Below are 16800 nucleotides of genomic sequence, written 5' to 3'. Positions count from 1 at the left end.
TGTGTGTGTGTGTGTGTGTGTGTGTGTGTGTGTGTGTGTGATGAGCACACATGTTCATGTGTCTGCATTTTTTCCTTATTCTTTCCTGATCTGTCTCTCCACATCAGGCAGGAAGGCAATTAAAAAGTATGTGTTAAGTCAAACAAGAAAGGCATGGAGGATTGTGGGAGGGAGGAAGGGGTACCTCAAAAGGGTGGAAGGGCCAGTTCATGTGGTCTGCTGGTGAATGCCTTTGACAGAGCAGGGGCAGAGAACTGTGTTACTCTACCTTTCACTTATTTCGTCTCTTGCCGTCAGCCTTGGAGGACCACAAAAATCCAGTATCACCTCATTTTTTCAGATTGTTTCTTGCCCAGTCTTGGGCACCAAGGATTACCTGCAGGCCTGCTAGCCCATGATTTTGTGGTATAATTATGAGGGAGTCTGGATAAAATGAGGAGTCAATAAATAGATTTAAGTGGCTAGTGAGGGAATTAATTAGGGATTTAATCCAGTTTTTCAAATAGTTTTCAAAAGTTACTCTGCTATAGACATTCTTGTTGATGTCTAGATTATGCATTAATCCTGTTCCCAATCCATCACCCCTCCCACTAAATCCACCCTCTCACACATCAAATATACACTAGAGCTCAGCAATTCCTTTGCTTAGGCTTCCTTACTCTTGAATTATTTCCCATGTCTGCTCCACCTTTATAGACCCCCTCTGTCCTTTGTTGGTGGTCGGTTATTTTTCAGTCATAGCTAACTCTTCATTTTGGGGGTTTTTTTGGCAAAGGTACTGGAGTGATTTGCCATTTCTATTTCATTTTACCATGAGAAAATGGAGGCAAACAAGGTTAGGTGATTTGCTGAGGGTAGCACAGCTAAGTGTCTGAGGCTGTATTTGAATCAGGTCTTCCTGACTCCTGGCTTAGAACTCTATCCATTATAACATATACATGGCCCTATTCTTTAGGACTTAGTATCTTTCCACCTATTCTCCCACATTCCCAATACATGCACATCCATCATCTCCAATTTCCCCTATTTCTTCCATTAGCTAGATGCAACTAGGTAGTTTGAGTCTAGAGTCAAATTTAACTTCAGATTCTAGCTATGTGAGACTGGGCAAATCACTTATCCTCTGCTTGCCTCAGTTTTTTTTCCACTATAAAATAGAAATAATAACACTTAACTCCTACAGTTGTGACGATCAAATGAAATAATATTTGTATATTACTTAATATAGTGCCTAAGCCATAGTAGGTGCTTAATAAATGCTTATTTCCTTTCCTTCTTCTCTCTTCATAATCTATTCAGTTTCCAAAGTTCACAATTTTCTGATTCTTCTTTTTCCTATCTTCATGTGCAATTACTTTCCAAGTCTTATCAGTTTTTACCTCTTTAAGAAATTTCAAATCTGACCTTTTTTCTCTATACTATTTGAGAAACAGTCTGGCATAGCATTGTAAAAAGTGTCACATTATGCTTTAGAAACTAGTTATAAGCCAAATCACAACCTTTTAGCCTTAATTTTCCCAACTGTACAGTGAGCATAATGGCTATTTTCTTGGGTTATTGTAGAGATCAAATGAGACAATATAGTATTTTGCAAATTAGTATTCACTATAGTCTCCATGAGAGTATACTTCCTCATCACTTTTCACCTGAAATATTGCAATGCTTTCTAATTGGACTCCTTGCTTCCATTTTCGACCCCTTCCCATCTGTCTTCCACACACATGTGCCAAATTAATGTTCTTCAAATAAACTTCTCTTCTTTCAAAGGGTTAATGGTTCCTGATTGTTATTTTAATGAATAATTTAACAATTAAATTATAATATATAATATGATCTTTTCATTTATAAGAATTAAAATTAAATAACAATTTAATTGAATTAATATTGTCTCTTGTCTGTTGCTCTGTATTCTGGATAAAATAGAAGCTACTTATCTTGTCATTTAAAGTATTCAATAGTGTGGCTTACTTTATATTATTTCCCTGAACTCAACTGTTTTCCAAACGTTTCTCTGAACTCAACATTTGGACTCCTTTTTTCTTACATTTAATAGGCTATTACCTACCTCCCAACCTTGTCAGAATGTTTCTTATAATCTCTACTTCTTAGAATCTTTCTCTTTCTTCAGTTTCTATGATTGTTTTTTTTTAAGCTAAGCTTTCTATGATTAGTCCTTACTCTTTCCTTAAATAATTTTGTTTTTATTCATTGTTTTATATATTCTGTTTTATGTTCTAAAACTCTTTTCTTTGCCTGGAAATCAAGGCTTTAATTTGTGGCCATTTGACCTTTCAGATTTGTCTCATGTTAATTCTCTTTGAGTACTCTCAAGTTTCTACACAATCCAATCCTTTTATTTTACAGATGAGAAGCTTAGAAATGAAATGAATCTGTCCAAAATTAGTAAGTAGCAGAAATCATAAGAGTAGGGATATGAACCCCGAACCAAATCTAGTGCTCTTTAGACAGCTTCATTCTGACATACTTCCTCACATCTGTGCCTTTGCTGGTGATGTTCTTGAAATGCTTGGAATACTCTCCTTACCTTTGTCTCTTCAATTCTTAAGACTTTTAAACTCAAATGTCTTTTCCTCCATGTAGTCTTCCCTTATCTCTCTACCACTCCCTTCTTTCTTCCTCCCTGGAAGCATATAACATTTTGTTTGCAACTGTGTTAGACACTTATGTATTAATTTGTCTTTTCACTGCATGTGTGTGCATCGTTTCAGTCCCCTAGACTATAAGCTTTGTGAGGGTAGAGACTGTGCTTCCGTTTTATATCTCTGAAAGCATCTAGCCCAGTGCATATTGTAGGAAATTAATATGTTTGTAGAGTTGACCTGAATTGCCTTTGTGCCCTGACTGATATAATCACACTTAGTTTTTGAGCCTAAAGCTATTACTCAAAGGGATCACTCACCTTATTTATCAGACTTGGCTCAGAATAACTTTTGACTGTTTCAGAACATCAAAACCTGAGTCAAAGAATAAAAATTTGCCATGACTGAAGATTGTAAGAAAAATGTGCCCCAGGCTCTGAAAGCAGTTTCTAAGAGGAGTCCCATAAGTGTTTGAACAAAGATGACATTGTTGGAATGAGTATTTAGTGTCCCAAGGGGACTATTTTGAAGAGGACAGTATTTATTTTGTTTTTATTTTATTTTTTATTTTTGTTTTTGATTTATTTGTCATTGTTATATTTACATATACATATGTAATGTATAATATATATAACAATATTTGTAAGTTATATATGACTTACAAATAAAAAAATATGTGTACATACACACACACACATACATATATAAAAGGAGACTGTTCAAAATCAGTCTCATTACTTAATAGTCATACTCAGAGTACAAGGACTGATTGATACATTTCTTCATCTGCCTGAGATCTTTAGCATAGCTCTGTGTACATAGAATAAATTGGGATAAATATGTATAAGCACGTATATACATATACACACAATACATATATGCATATATGTATATATGTGTGTATACACATATACATCTTTGCAAAACCTTAAATCACTATATAAATGTCAGTTCTTATTAGTATGTATTTGTTGAATGAATATATAAATAGATAGTATTCTGCTGAATTTTGAAACCCAATGTTACTTTGGGCTTAATGGGGGTTGTTTAGTTTTGTGCAAAAGTACTGAGGACCTGAGGGAAAATAATCCCTTGATACTAGTTTCAAAAGGACTTGGTCAAAAGTAGCTCAGAGTCAAAAGCACTGACCCATATTAAAGAAGGCTGCAGAGCATTGTTTCCCAACTGCTAATTTGAAATTTTTTTAGGGTTTTGGAATTTATTTTGGGGGAATTGCATTGAATAATTGTTTAGGAACTATGGGACTATTATATGATAATTATTTTGTGATACCTGATAGAAATATGAATTTTAGCTTTTTTAATAGATGATAGAAACACTACTTGCTAGGAGGCCCTGATTTGGGGAATTAGTTGCCAGAGAATAGAAACTGAGAAGAAGCCACAGTTAGGATAGAACAGAAAAGAAGATAAGATTTTCTGCTTGGATATGACTGTAAAAAAGTTCTGAGATCAGGAACTGATTGGACAAAAAGAGAATCAATTTTGGTGGATGGAAAGCTGGCTGAGTTTGCTGCCTTATTTTTTTAGTGTCATCTAGAGCTTATGGGAAGGGAAATCCCTTAAGACTTGACTTCATGGAGCCAGAGAGCTCTCCATAGCCAACAGGGTAGAAATGCACACCTCTGCACTTTAAGGCAACTGTCCCTGAAAGAGCATAAAATTGCTTCCATGGTTCAGAGTAGCAGAGAAGTGACTTCATCTGGCAGGGGACCGGAGAGTCTCAGAAGAGAAATGTTCTCTTCAAGTGAGTAATATGTGGTGCAGACTGTTCCCTAAAAAGATCAGGGATGTCAAGGCTTTCACTTTGGAGTTTTGAGTTGCTCCAGATTTTCCCTTATCATATATGTCACTTTTAGGTTTCTCTAAGTTTGTGCCCACTTTCTCTTCACCTAATCTCAACGTGGATACAGTGTGCATTGATGAAAAAATGTGGTCCAAGTGGCCAATGATAGCTCCATTATTACTGCTTTTGCTTTCTATTGAGTAAATATCATATTGTGATTATTCTTGCTGTTTTCTTCTCATTTACCAAATGTTTCCTGTTTAATGATATCATTTTGCTTTATTTGTGTAAAGGGCAAGAACACCAATGGGGAAACTACAGTCAGGAGTGTTTATTTATAATTCCTACCTTTCATGGTTACCTCTAGGATCTTGAGAGTGAATTGTAGCAGCATAATCACCCATCTTTCCCCCACCATGCCAAAACTGTCCAGATCACCTAAACTAGGTACAAATTGGGGAGGAATAGGTCAGGCCAGAGAGAAAGTGAGCGTGAATGACATGCCATAGTGTTACAATCTCTTTATACACAATACACAGACATGTGAAATATATACACACATATATGTACACTCACATGTATGTATTTATATTAATGTGTAGACATGTAATATGCTTATATAAGTATGAACATATATATATATATATATATATGTATATATATGTATACTTTGTCAAAAGTCCTACTTGCATGCCTCATATCATAGAAGGGAACTTTCTTCAAATAAATAATTGGTAATGAACTGTGTATTGCTTCTCCAAGGACCATTGCAACTAAGTTTGGAAAGAAAGTTGTCAAAAAATAAATGAAAATTTAATAAAAGAAAAAAAGAAAGTTGTCTATCAAGCAATAAACTTTTTGGCAACTCACTTTAGAAGGACAATGATCTGCATCAGGATAGAAATGTCCATGTGAGAGGGATTTAAGAATATTTAAGTGAAGTTGAAGCTCAAAGTGGAAACTAAGGCTGATGACTGCTTAGCTCCCTTCCTATGACAAAATTGCCATGGCTTTTCTGTGATTCATAACACCTTATTGCTGGATTTCTCTAATCCATCATGTGGGTCTCAGCAGGCAGGAGCCAGCACTGAGGGGTGTCATGGGTGGATGATGAGTGATCTCTGTAGCCAGCCATAAAGCTGTCCATCTCAATAATGAGTCATGCTTATAATAGACTATGGGAGGCCTTGGAGTTGGTGAGGGAGCCCCAAGTGAACTTGGCGTTGTCAGAAGTTCACAGCTTGCCCTGACACTAGGACTAACCGAACTGGAGAGACTAAAGGGTGGGAGAAGGCTACCAAGCAGTTATTATTCTAATTATATATGGGAGTAAATAAAATTCATAGGTTTTTATGAGACTTGCCACCCAGTCTCCCACAGCTGGTCTTTTTTAGACATGCTCTATGTTGTCCAGAAAAAAAGTCTGTAAAAGAAAAGCAATTTTAAAAAAAATTTTCCAAACTTCTTATGGCTCCTTGAGGAAGATAGAAAGACAAGGAAAAAAAGAACCAACCCCAATGTCTGAATTTGGAGTAAGATTGACGTTTATTCTGCTTGCTTACCATCTCCCTCTGTTCTTTGTGAAAAACAAGTTAACCTTATTCCTTGTAGCTACTCTTTTAGTGCAGAGGGAATGGTGAACTCACCAATAATGGTGATCTAGAATTATATCAGTTTGATTAAATAAGCATTAAGTGTGAGGCTCTGAGGAGTGATGGTATAAAATTTGTCTAAGACATAGATGCTACTCTCATGGAACTTACAGATAGGACATATAAAGTATTTACTCTGCTCCTTCAAGGATCCATCTTTGGGTTATCTTGGCCCTACCCTCCAGCAATATGGGTTGTAACTCATCTATAAGAAGAGATTTCCTGTTGTTTCTGTGACACTATTCTGACTTCCAACCCCCTGACTTCTTTAAAGTCCCAACTAAAATCCTACTTTCTACAGAAAGCTTTCCCCACCCTCCCTTAATTCCAGTACCTTCTTGCTGTTAATTATATCTATTTGTCTTGAATATAGCTTTGCTTTGTATAAATTTGTTTGCATGTTGTCTCCTCCATTAGATTGTAAGCTCCTTGAAGACAGAAATAGTCTTTCTCCTCTTTTTGGATTCTCAGCACTTAGGGAAGTTCCTGGCACATAGCAGGTACTTATAATAAATGTTTAATGATTGATTTAAAAAAGAAGTATGGTGCAACATAATAATAATGAGTAGAAACTTCTCAAGTCCTCCTCTTGTGTGGTATGGAAGTATCTCTAAGGTTTGGGAGGCTGTGTTGAGCAGAGCAAAAACTCAGAGCAATTCTTATTACACCAAAGGTTTTTGCATATGGTCCCCTTGATAGATTGTGTCTGGTATCTAAGACTCAACCCAATTTAGTGAGGAAAGGCTCATCACAAGAGGTTTGGTCAACAGGAAATGATTTTCCCCCTAAGTATATAAAAATTTCATGTTTCTCTAACACTTAAAGGTTAACAAAACACTTTCCTCATAACATTCCTGTGAGGTACATAATATAAGTTTTATTATTCCCACTTGAGAGATGAAGAGCCAATATGCAGAGATTCTAGTTGTCCAAGGTGGTCAGTCCTGATTTTCCTGATCTCAGATTGTTTATATAGGCATTTTTGGTTTCATTGGGGAGAATTAGTTGAGAATCTTTTTTATTATTCATGCTGAAACTTAGGACCAAACTCCAGTTCTTATCATGTCTTCCTCTATGATATACTAAACCAGAGAGTTTGCTTTTTGGGTCTAGACAGAATTAGGATTAAATGTGGGCAGAACTAAAGTGGCAGATGAGATGAGGCTACTTGGAGGGTCCTTCCAAGCAGTCCAAGACTATTTGTCTAAAGAAAACAATGATTCTCCCTTTATCCCAAATTAGGGAAATAGGATTTGACCAATGAATGAATACAAAGATGGAATTCTTCCTTTCAGCTTAATTAAATTTAATAACCATGTTGGGTATCTACTATTTATAACTGGTCACAGCTCTGGGGATATAAAGACTAGCTTTCTGACCTCCAGAAATTAATGGTTTAATAGAAGAAGCAATACTATGGTACAATAATACTATGGTACAAATTAAAATCAAGATAATTAATAGAGAGTAGGAAGGAGGTGCTTATGCTGGGAATGGGGAGGGGGACTTGATTCAATCTAATAAACATTTATTAAATACCTAACCCGTGAAAGGTACTGCAGCAATTATGAAGGATATAGACAAAATTAAAACAATCATTGATCTCAAGTAATTTATCTTCTACTATAGGGTATAATATGTAAGGTTAGAGTATCTCAATTAGTAAGTGAATAATCAATTTCAAGAAATGGTTAAAGGGATTCTAAATCTTATACTATTTGAAATTATAATTGTGTAAAATGAAGTGGGCAAATGTATTTTAATTCACACTATTTCAAACTATAATTATATAAAACAGTTATTTAAAACATGGTAATTAATTCCAACCCAAAGGAAATGGAAATATAGATTGAATCCTTGCAGGATTCATTATTTGTATTAATTGAATCCTAACTGTGACTACATGATCATTTGAAGAACCAAAGAACCATGGGGATGAGAAAATTCATCCCATAGGTAAATGGTTCCATGAACTGAGCCTTGAGAAAAATCAAAGGATTATAGAAAGAGATGAAGAGGGATTGGCTTGCTTTTTTATTTGTATTCTTTAGTATTCAGTAAAGTGCTTAGCACATATTAAGTAATTAATTCATACCTTTCTATTCATTAAAGAGGGAATTCATACCAGATTTTTAGAGACAGGTGATGCAAAAGGTTATTTTAAAGACAGATTATGGAATTTGGGAAACAGCAAAAAGGCTGGTTTGTATGGAATGCAGAGGGTGCAAAAGGGAATAACATGATGCAAGCCTGGAGAGGTAGACTGGAGGTGAGTTATGAAGGATTTAAAAGCTTTTATTTTATTTATTTGTTTGTTAATTTAAAAGCTGTTTATTTTTTCTTAGTCAAAAGTAATAGGTTATTATTCAGAGAAATGGCATGCTGGATGTGCTCATCTTCTCATATTCTATAGTGAAAAGGATATGGTACTCTTGTTAAAAATTATATATGCATATATATATATGTGTGTGTGTGTGTGTGTGTATAAAACAGACAAGGTTTTAGGAAGGGGAAAAGGCAGTAATCTGACAAAATATAATCATAGGAGAATTCCTTGAAAAAAAAAAAGGTTGTTTAGCTTACAAAAGGAGAATATTTAGAGATATAAATGGCCTTGTTTAATCTCAGACATCAGAACTAAAATTAAGGAGTAGAAATCACAAGGCTGATTTGGGCTTGATATAATAAAATAATTATTCCTAACAAAGTTGCCTTATTCAAATGGAATAGGCTGATTTGGAGAAAGAGTATGTGATGAATTTCTCACATCAGTTTAGGGGTTTTTAAAGGCAGATTAGATAATCTTTTGGAAGATGCTACAAAGGGAATTCCCATTTAGTCTGGATGATTTCTAAGGACTTTTCTAGTTAGAAAGGAACAAAGGAAAGGAAGCAAACTAGCTCTTCCTGTCTCCAGTCCCAATTCTCTATCTATTGCACCACCTAGATTTAAAATTTTAAAGTATCTGAGAGTTATATACAGAAGAGGTTGAACCAATATTTTCGAACCCTTCTAAGGACAGAATCAGATAGCACAGATTAGAAATTAAAAATCACAAAAAAATGCTAAATGGAGTGGGATGCAGCTAAGTATTGGAGTAGATAAGGATAGAATGGAAGGAATAGAGGTGAAACACTAAGTGATAAATGAGGAATAAGATATTTTCTGTACATTTTATTAGAATGGGAGCAAGCCCCACCTGTTTAGGCTGGGGTGAATATGCTTTATTAGCAGTAGGAAATTTGTATCTGTGTGTCCTTCCTTAATTACTTAAGGAATTTTTCCTCTTGTTTTTTTTTTTTTTTTTTTTTTTTGGTCTGGTAATGATCTATACATTGTCTTGATCAATGTTTTGTTGTCTCTTTTCAGATATTTCTACGCTGTGGTATTGATTTTTTTTTAATTAAATTTTTTTTAATTTTAAAATTCATGTCTACTAGAAGACTTTCCACAGTCTACCGTTATCAATTGCTTTGGCTTACAAAGAATTAATGAATTATTTTAACATTGTTGCCTTATTCAATCTTTTCTGCTAAATTTTCATTCACTTTTTTGTATTCTGAATTTTTTAGTCTCTTTGTTACTGCTTTTTTGAGAGATTTTCATTTATGGAGTCAATTTTCCTAATTTCCTAATTGTATTCTTCAATTCTTCATGGAAAGCTATAATTTTGGATCTATAATTATTACTAGCTTTTTATTTTATGGGTTTTATTTTTCTCTTGAACTATCCTTCCTTCCTTCTTCCTTCCCTCCCTCCCTCCCTCCCTCTGTTTCCTCCCTCCCTCTCTCCCTCTGTTCCCTCCCTCCCTTCCTCCCTCCCTCCCTTCCCTCTCTCTGTTCCCTCCCTCCCTCTCTTCCTTCCTTCCTTCCTTCCTTCTTTCCTTCCTTCCTTCCTTCCTTCCTTCCTTCCTTCCTTCCTTCCTTCCTTCCTTCCTTCCTTCCTTCCTTCCTTCCTTCCTTCCTTCCTTCCTTCCTTCCTTCCTTCCTTCCTTCCTTCCTTCCTTCCTTCCTTCCTTCCTTCCTTCCTTCCTTCCTTCCTTCCTTCCTCCCTTCCTCCCTTCCTCCCTTCCTCCCTTCATCCCTTCTCTGTTTCTGTCTCTTTTTTTCTGTGTGTGAGTGTGTGTATCTCTATTTCTATCTCTATCTCTTTTGTTCCATGCTCTCTGTGGAGTCCTAAGAGTTCTGTGTTGGAGGAGATAAACTCTAAGGAACCTTGACAGCTTTCATATTGCAATTTTGCCCTGCCCCCCACCACATGCACAACTAAGAAAAGAAAAAGTTGGAATATAGGTCAATATATTTTTATTTTGGACTAGTTACTTGCTAAGAACAATTAGCATGTATATAGAACTGAATATAAATTACCTGATCTGATCCTCACCTGGGGGATAGGTGACCATTTTACAGAAAGATTAATTAACTTTCCCAATATTATTCAACTATAAGTGGCTGAAGTAGAATTCAAACTCACATCTTCCTGACTCCAAGTCTTGTACTCTGTATATCATACTACCCAGCTGCCTCTAAGATTTCAGAACCTGCGTGATTACATAAAATTGTTCTCCTGTCCATTTTCTTGGCAGTGCCCTTAGACTTCTACATCTGAATTAGAGTTCTGCCATTCAGCAAGTCAGGTAGGTGCACTTGCCACTTTAGGGGTTCTTTCTAAGTCTTCTTCCCTATCTTCCTGTCTTCCCATATTTTCCCCATTGGTTTCTAGGAAGTAAAGAGAGATACCAGCAAGTTTGCTCCCCATAGTAGGAGCAATGATAAATAACAACATCAACAACCCTTCTATACTTGAAAGATGGAAGGTAGGATGAAATATAAAGCAGTCTTCATCAGTAAACCCTGAAATCTTTACTATGGGGCAGTGCATAGATCCCTAAAGGCCAGGGCTCAGATGGGAGGCAGAAAATAACAGTAAAGAAGATCAATTACTATAGACTCAGAGTTTTTGGCCAGAGAAGTCCAAAAGACTCAGTTCTGGTCCTGACCTGGCTGCACCCTCACATGGGATTCTAGGCAAGCCATTTCCCACCGAGTTGAAACTTTTGGTGAATTGGACGAAATTGGTCTCTAAGGTTCCTTTTCACTCTCACATTCTGTGATGCTGCAAGATTATTATTTCTTAAAGAAAGAAGAAAATAGGGAAATAGACACACCTTTTCTTTTATTGGCTTGGCTCTTAAGATTTCAAGAAGCATCTTGTTCTGCCTTCCCATACACCTAGCTGGAGGGGGCAATTTCCTTAGGTAAAATTCCTGGACCTCAGTTCTCTAGCTGTTAAATGAATGAGTTAGAAAATGTGGCTTCTCAATTTCCTCCTGATTCTAGAGTAATGTTTGTATGGTTTCTATATCTGAAAATCCAATTATGCATACTGTGTTCTTTTAGAATATCCTTTTCCTTCTCTGAGGGAATACTTAACTCATGATGATCAGATGCCTTCACCAGACAATTTCCCATAACAGTGACAAATAGGACTCAGAAAATTCTACACTGATACATCTGCCCAAGATAGCTTGTCTGGAGATGTAGAGTGGAGTAGACAACCTAACTTTTTATAATGCTTCTAGTCAAGCTGTCTGTGATAGTAACATTGTCCATCTGCACTGGATATTTTTCATGTGCTATTATATTGTTCTCTGTTGTTCTCATTCATGTCTTCCCAGTTGAACTAGAAGATTTTCAAGAATAAAGGTCTTTTATTCCTTCAGTATCTCACTTAATATATAGAGCAGATTCTCATGTATCCCTACTGTCTGCATGCAGTGCATCCAGTACTGATGCCTAGTCATCAAAACTTGTACAAAATGAGATCTGGGGACCTGGGATTTATCATCTCCCTACCTTGTACCTAGATTCAGACCTTGCTCCTGTTACTTTCCCTGTGGCTTTAGGAAAGACCTTATCAATTAAATCAGAGGCTCTTGCTGCTGCTGCATTTTCAGCCCAGGAGTCAGAGCCATGAACACCTGAAGCCCTGGATCTTGAAGCCTTTCAGTGGGTCTGCTTGTAATGAATTAATGAGAATATTACAAAGGCTGGATTCACCAGCTGGGAAAACCTACAGTTATTCTACTCTGTCTTCACCCTGGAGTGACATAGGCTAAACAGCTGAGGGTCAAACTCTGGGGCACTGGAGGCATTTGACCTTTTTGCTCCCTGAGAGCCTACAGTCTACAGTGATATAACTGCTCTCTGTTGTTGGTGGACTCAGCTGTTTGAGGCCTAATTAACTTCATAATCAAAAAATTCCTGGGCTGAGTAAGGATGTTTTGGTACTCAGTCCATCTTATTGTATGGAATAGCACCTCTTCCAGTCCTTCATGGGATATCATCTCTTAGCTTCTTATAGTTTTCTATGTGAGATCTCATCTTCCTATTAGAATAGAAATTTTTCTTGTGTCTAATCTCAGCTAGATATTTCAGTGGATAGAGCGCTGGACCTAAATTCAGTAAAAACTTGAGTTAAAATCTGGCCTCAAACACTCAATAGTTGTGTGACCTTGGCTAAGAAACTTAATCTATTTGCCTCAATTTCCCCAACTGTAAAAAGAGGTATCTACCTCCCAGATAGGATCAAATGGAGTAATATTTATAAAACACTTCTCGTAAGGCCTTAAACACAATTGGTTCATAATAAATGCTTACTTCTTTTTTCTTGATATTATTATTAACTCATTGTTCTGGATGTAATTGAGCTAGCGTATAGATAATATAAGTAGAGGACTTTGCAAACTATATAAAATGTTAGCTTGTTTTAACTATTACAGTATTGTTCTATCAGAAAGATAGAACCTTCCTTACCTCAGTTTGATCTCCTTTTACTCACTTTGAAATGTTCCACTGTTTACCTTCCATAACATGTAAAGCTTCTTCAGATCTACCTAAGGTGGTAAATGGAATGAAGGGTTTTGAATCTCAGCTGGGGAACCAGAAGGCATAGAGAACTGGCAAGGTTTTTAGATCTTAGAATATTGGAATGAATAACCCATATAATGATTAACTTGGAAGTGACCTAGAACAGAGAATTTAGAGCTAGAAGGAAGATTAGTCTATAGAGTGAAACAGATGGGAAGATCAATAAATATAAAAATGCTAGAGAAGGGATCCTTAGAGATCTGCTAGTTCAGACCCCTCATTTAACAAATGAGGAAACTAAAGACACCTCAGAAAAGTTTTACATGGACCCACAGGGGGTCAATGGCAGAACTACAACACAAACCTCCTGTCTTTCAGTCCAATATTCTTTCTAATCAAATATGAATTCTTAGACCTGGTTCCAATTCAAGATATAACTTGCTTTGCTGGAGTAAGAAAGGGAAAATTAAAAAAAAATAACAAGAAAGAAAGAATATACCCTTGAAAATAAAAAAGAATAACAACAAAAAAACACACAAAAAAACAGGGAGGAAAGTAATTCCTTATATGAAATAGGCTTATAATAGGCCTCTTGGATTTCAAATAACTCTCACCAAATAACATTTTGATGAGTTAAGTGTAAATGAATCAGAAACATATGGATGAAATTTCCCTGGAAATCCACATGGATTTTAAAATCAAGGAGAAGCCTTGGGCTTAATCATGGCCTGGGTGTCAAGATCTTACTATTGTCCTGGGCCTGCTTTGATTTGGAGGCTGAAGGGCAGCCAAAAAGTGGGTAGTGTTCCCTTGACTCTTTCCTCCCTTGTGGCTTGGATTTTGAGGGAACGCTAAAGGGATGAAGTGCTGGCTGGAGAGGTGAGAGTCGGTCATTGGGGAAAAGAAGGGAAGAGGGGTGTGAACAGAGACAGGGGAACCCTAAGAGAACATCCCTATTCTAACTGCTGATGGACCAAAGATATGAAGGAGCTGGTTTCAGGTTCGTCCTTTCTAGAAAATGGCAAACATTTCCCTTTTGCCCCAAGTTGTACAGAGTTCTTCTATTTTGGTACATACTGATATTGGGTATTTTCTAGGTTGCCAGATTGTTCCCAATTGTCAACCTTCAGCATTTAAAATCTTTTGTTAGATCAGATCATTATCCTTAGTTTTAATGGATCTCAAAGGCATCAAGTCCAATTTTGTCATTTCTCAGAGGAAAAAAAAAACAATATTGGAGAACTCTTGGGTCAGTCAGTAGACCTTCTGGGTCATCATACCTGCTCTTGCTTCTCTCTGTCCCAGACCTGGCAGAGTCATGGTGACTTTGGATTTCGAACATTTTCTCATTTTCTCCTCCCTATTGCCTATTCTAGTCTCCCTTCTCTTTTTCATTTCCCCTGAGTATCTGTCAGGAGACATTTTCAAATTGGGGAGGGGTGGGGAGGAGGAAGACATTAATATAGGAATTCTGAGGAGTAGAAGTCTGTGTGGGGAGGGTCGGTGGAAGACTGGAGTGTCCTCCCTGTTTCTAAAGGGATAATTATTTTGCAGAGGACAATAACTGATTGTTTTCCATATTCACAGTGGACTTGATTGAGGGGCTTGATGGAGCTGAGGTTAGGGAATGGGCACAAGAGTCATGACATAATACAGACACACAGACACATACACAAATCTGGATTACCTAAAAGAGAATTAGCCTCTTTGCTCCTCCCAGGGTTTAGTACCCATTTACTAGAATTGATCAGGGAGGGAATTTTTACAAAAGAGTTGAGTCTGAATGAAAAGTATTTTGGTAATAAAGGGACAGAATGTATCTTCTCCCTGCAACAGATCTTTCAATAGAACATGTACTGGGCTATTGGATATCTATAGGTAAGGGAAAGAATTGACAAAATATGGAAAGTCTCTTTGTGAACCATTGATCACAGCATTCTATAACTTTCTGCCACCTTACAAAAGCTTCTTCCCATCTTGCTTCCTTCCTATGCTCTGGAGAGAGCAGGGTGATATAAGGGATGGAGTCCAGGTGGCCACTTAAAGTTTGGAGTAAGTCTATGATTGTAGACATCTCTAAGATATCAGAATTATCTGTTGTGTTGTTATATATATATATATATATATATATATATATACATATATATATATATACATATATATACACACACACATATATATATACACACATATATATATACATATACATATATACACACACACATATATATATACATATATATATATATACATACATACACACACACACACACACACACACACACACATATATATATATAATAGCTTCTGGATCCCACTTTAAGAGCCTCTTCCCTAGAGGTACTTTCTTCTGGTATTAATATCATCACATTACAGATAAGGAAACTTGAGACCTGGAGAGTTTAAGTGATTTGTCAGTGGTCTGCAGCTAGAAAGCATCAAAAAATTGTAACCTGAGCCTAGATTTTAGTGATTCCAAGTTCAGAATTTATTAATCATGTTATGTCTAAACTGCATAAAACATAGAACTATAGAACCTTAAGTGATGAGACACTACTTAATGAGACATCAACTCATACTTTATTCTCTGATGTCTGGACTGCCTTGTTTTACTAGAGAGTCATAGTGGGAATAAGGCACAGGAGATGAAAGAGTTGATGGATGCTGTATCAGTAGCTGGGATGGAAAAGTCACAGTAAAAAGGACTGTTAGATGAGAAGCACAAACACACTAGGGACACATGGGACTGGGCAGGAAAGTGTGTGGAGGTGGGGAAGGAAAGAATGAAATTATGGGGGGCCTTTGGGGTGGAGGAGAGAAGAGGGAAAATTCACGCCTTTGTCTTCTTCAACTCTCTCTCTTTCCCAAGTGATTCATGCCTTCATCACTTCCCATCTCCACTCCCTCTTCTCTTGATCTTCCAAAACCTTTTCTGCCTCAACGTCATTGGGAACAGATGCAAGCTGACAGATGCCTTCTTCAGGAACTGGGACCTTCTCACACCCATCCCCTGAGGCCGTCACTCCCTTCTCAGCCCTTGGACAGGATGCAAGTACATGGCCCTCCCATGATCCCAAATCCCCCATGGATGTGGCCCTCCGACCACCACAACTTTTGCCTGTTTCCTTCCAGCTTTCTCTTTTATTCCCATCTCCCCACCCGGCTGCCCATCACCCACATCCTTCCCATATGGACTCTTGAACTCTCTGTTTAATTGGTCTCTTTTCCTGCCTTCTTTAGCAGCTCCACTTGTTGCCTCCCAATACCTCCAACTGTGTCCATCTCAACCATCCCTCCAGTCTTTTTCCCCCTTAACATCTCTAACAATACTCTAAGTCAAAACCTCCCACTGTCCCCATCATCTGTCCTGGCTCCCATTCTTCTGTCTCTGCATCTGTAACTCTGCAGGTATGTTTGTGTGTGTATGTATGTATATGGAGGTGAGGTGATGTGCCCCCTTTGTCTTTATTCTCATCAGCACCCAACTTTCTTATTTCCCATACTTCCTCCCATATACACCCTATGATTTATCACTGACTCTCATTAGATAAACTCACTACAGATACTTCTCAATTGGAATGTGAGGGAGGTGAGGGAGCCTTAGACAAAGATTCATATGATGGGATCTCAGGGAAGGTGGGGTATTACATTTATGACCCAGACACCTCTGGCACCATCTCACTAAGTTTGAGATTGGGCTAGTTTGGTTTGGAAATAATTAAGTGAAGTGGTGAGAACCAGACTACTAACTATGGACATGTGGAACAGAGTGAAGGAAGAAAGAAAAGAGAGAAGAAAGGAAAGAAGGAAGAAAGGAGGAAGGGAGGAAGGGAGAAAGAAAGGAGAGAAGGAAGAAAGAAAGGAAAGAAAAGA

The 16800-nt window shown here is 37.1% G+C and overlaps 1 long non-coding RNA gene across 1 annotated transcript in view; it reads left to right on the top strand.

Annotated features, from left to right (window-relative positions):
* The window catches only part of LOC141560495 (uncharacterized), a 57864-nt gene that overhangs the window by 22769 nt on the left and 18295 nt on the right, over positions 1-16800 (top strand). The gene's annotated exons all lie outside the window — the stretch shown is intronic.

The sequence above is a fragment of the Sminthopsis crassicaudata genome, chromosome 3 (assembly GCF_048593235.1).
Source record: "Sminthopsis crassicaudata isolate SCR6 chromosome 3, ASM4859323v1, whole genome shotgun sequence".
NCBI lineage: Eukaryota > Metazoa > Chordata > Mammalia > Dasyuromorphia > Dasyuridae > Sminthopsis > Sminthopsis crassicaudata.
The sequence above is the reverse complement of the archived record's forward strand: the minus strand, read 5'-3'. Positions and strand labels throughout refer to the sequence as shown.